This window comes from Rattus rattus, chromosome 11, assembly GCF_011064425.1.
Source record: "Rattus rattus isolate New Zealand chromosome 11, Rrattus_CSIRO_v1, whole genome shotgun sequence".
Taxonomy (NCBI): domain Eukaryota; kingdom Metazoa; phylum Chordata; class Mammalia; order Rodentia; family Muridae; genus Rattus; species Rattus rattus.
In genome coordinates, this window is record NC_046164.1 from 30392221 (window position 1) to 30395321 (window position 3101).

Sequence of the window (3101 nt, forward strand, 5' to 3'; positions counted from 1 at the left end):
ACATGCGGTTTCTTTTGTTTGTTTGTTTTTATTGCTCTCGTGAAGCTTTTAGTGTAAAAGGGGCAGACAGATATTAAGCTGATGATCGTACAATAAGTGTTTTCTTTGTGAAAGCTAACAATGTGTAATGAGAGTTGTAGTAGGGGAATCCGACTGATTCTAGGGCCTAAGAGTTCCCCCAAGGAGGTAACAAGAAAGCTGAGCCCTGTGTAGATGCGAGAGTCAGCTAGAGGCCGCTCATGGGGGAGGGGGTCAGAAGGAGGAGTTGGATGTGACATGGACAAAGGTCTGGAAACAGAGTTAGGTGGAGTTTATCAGGCAGGAGGGAAAGCCTCGTGGTCATATCTGTGTCTCAGCAGCCATGCTGTCTGCACGGTGATGGATGCAGGACAGAGAGTATGGTGGTAGATTTATGTTGTGAGGGCAAAGGGGTGGCCAGGTAGCAGGCAAAGCTTTACTTTTGCGTGTGCCTAGTGTCCGTCTCTGGAAAAGATTAACAATTGATCCAGTAGACCTGTGAAGAACACAGCCCTCACGTGGGAGACAGCATCAACCTGTCTACCAAAGGCCCAAGAAGAACAAGGCAGAGGAAGGAGGGGGTAGCTTTCACTTCTTGGGCTGGATCCTTCCATCTTTTCACCCTTGTGGTGAGGAAAAAGAAACTTGACAGATGGTTAGGGTAAGACCTACCAAGTTAACCTGCTCTGTCCTGACCAGGAGCCAGCAACGCTCTTGTTCTGACCTGACTGGAAATGTCAGAAATGTGTTGGCCAGAAGACATCAGTTTGGTTCATGTCCTAGGTTATGTATGTATGTATGTATTTATTTAATCTTTCTTCTATTGCATAGCAACCCAAAGAGCACAGCTGTCTGGAAGCTATGAATGAAGAGGTAACTTCGCTGGTCCTTGAAGAGAACCTCAGCCCAGTGACAGGGATAGAGAGGCACATGGACACTCTGTAGGGCCCTGTGGTGGGACCTGTGGTTGGACCGGCTGGGCCAGCCCATCTCTTCTTATTCCTCAGCCCAGTCACTTCAAAGACTTGTTTACTTCTTTAGTCAAAAGTCTCATTAACTCTTTGACAAAGACCCTCAGAGGCGACCTTCTCCTGAGGCCCCTTCTACTTTCTGTACTTGCTCTCTCTATATAACAAAGGTCCTTAAATCATCTTCATCATCTGTGAAGTTTGCAACCCAAAGAACCTGGAATATCAGTAATTTGGTAGAGGTTTTGGTGACCGTGACACTGACCCTGACCACTGAGTCAAGCCCACTTGAGACTAGAAGGTCTCCATCATACCTAGGGGCTACCATTTTCCCCACTTCACTTGGACGTCAGTGATCCTGGTTCTCAAGGCTTTGGATTCAGACTGGGATTCACAGCATTAGATCCACGTAGTCCTAACTTTCATTGTCTGGGTGGGACTGGAGTGGTGGCTTACATGGGCACCAGCGTGGGGAGAACAGATCAAGGGACGTCTGTGTCTCCATCATGTGTGTCATCTTCCCACAGTAAACCCTTCCTTACTGGTCTCCAGGTGCTCTGTAGGATCTGTAGATCCTATTTCTTTGGAGACTCTCAGTTAATACAGAATTTGTAAGAGGCAGTTTGTGTGTTGTTGTGACAGATCTGGTGGGAGTGACCAAGTGAGGCCTAAAATTATGGCAGAACGGATAGGGAAGGTGGAGCAGACCTCACAGATATTTAGCATCTGAACTGTTTGCACCTAATGACAAATACGTTAAATCTGGGGATCACGGAGAGATACTTCAACAGGGCAATCCTTAGGTATCTGGGTGGAGCCATTGTCTGAATGGAGCAATGACGGTGTGAAGGACCAGAGTTGCGGTGACTGGGGGGACAGAAAAAGCTTCAGTGTGGATACACGCACCTTGAAATTGGATAGGCACCTGGATGTGAGCATAGAACCTTGAAGAGATTTCAGAGCTAGAGTTACAGAAGCAGAAAATGCTAGCAGAGAGGGTATGGTGCTGAAGCCCAGAGACCTGAGAACTCTCCAAAGGAATGGGAGCCAAAGGAGAAGGCAGGAGAGTCAAGCCTGAGCCTTCCGAAGAGTTGTTGAGGAGCTAGAGGTCCTGGAGGACTAGCAGTGATGCCATGAGGTGAACTGGGGACTCTCTGGGCCCTTCCTCCAAACTCTATTACTTCTCATCTTCCGTGCAAACCTTAATTCAATGCAGATCGTCTAGCCTGGATCCAGACTGCACACCAACTGCGCCCTCACACAGACAGTCGAGAACTCACGCTGTGCTTGTGGGTCCCAAACACAAAACAGTGGTTCTCAACCTGTGGGTCACGACCCCTTCAGGGGTGTTGAATGACCTCTCACAAGGGTCAAATATCAAATATCCTGCATATCTGATATTTACATGATGATTTATAATGGTGGCAAAATTATAGTTATGAAGTAATAACTAATTTTATGGTTGGGTGAAGTGGAAATTTCTGGTTTCTTTGTAAACTCAGTTTTGTCATGTTACGTCTTCCTGGAAGCTGTCTCGTGAGAGCGCAACATGATGCTTTTCTGGAAACGGTCTTTTGAGAGGGCATTTGATGCTTTGCTGGAGCAGACACTTGAGAAGGTACGTGATGTTTAGAAAGAATATAAATATAACTGCACAGACAGGGAGGGGATGTTCCTGCATTGCTACGTGCCAAAGAACTTCTCGTGGTATTCTCGCTGATTCTCGAAGCTCCTGCTGACTCCTGCCGATTCTGCAGAGCACTGCAGTTTTTGCCAGATAGAACTGCTGCTGCTGCTTCTTGTTTTGTGCTTGCTACTGGGCTGGGTTGCTGATATCCTGAGCACGAAGATTGGAATTGTCCCAAAGAACTACTTCTAAACAGGTCACCCCCTTTTCCTATTAACCTTCTTTCTCCACTACCTCTGGTTGGTGGGCTAGAAGGGAGGTTGAAGTGTTTAAGAACCCTAATTAAAGTAGGTTTTGAAAAATTTAGGCTTACAGTTGTGGTTCACTACCACATGAGGAACTGTATTAAAGGGTCACGGCATTAGGAAGGTTGAGAACCACAGGGTTAGAGGCTATGTAGATGTAGGAAATAAAAGAGAAGTCAAGAC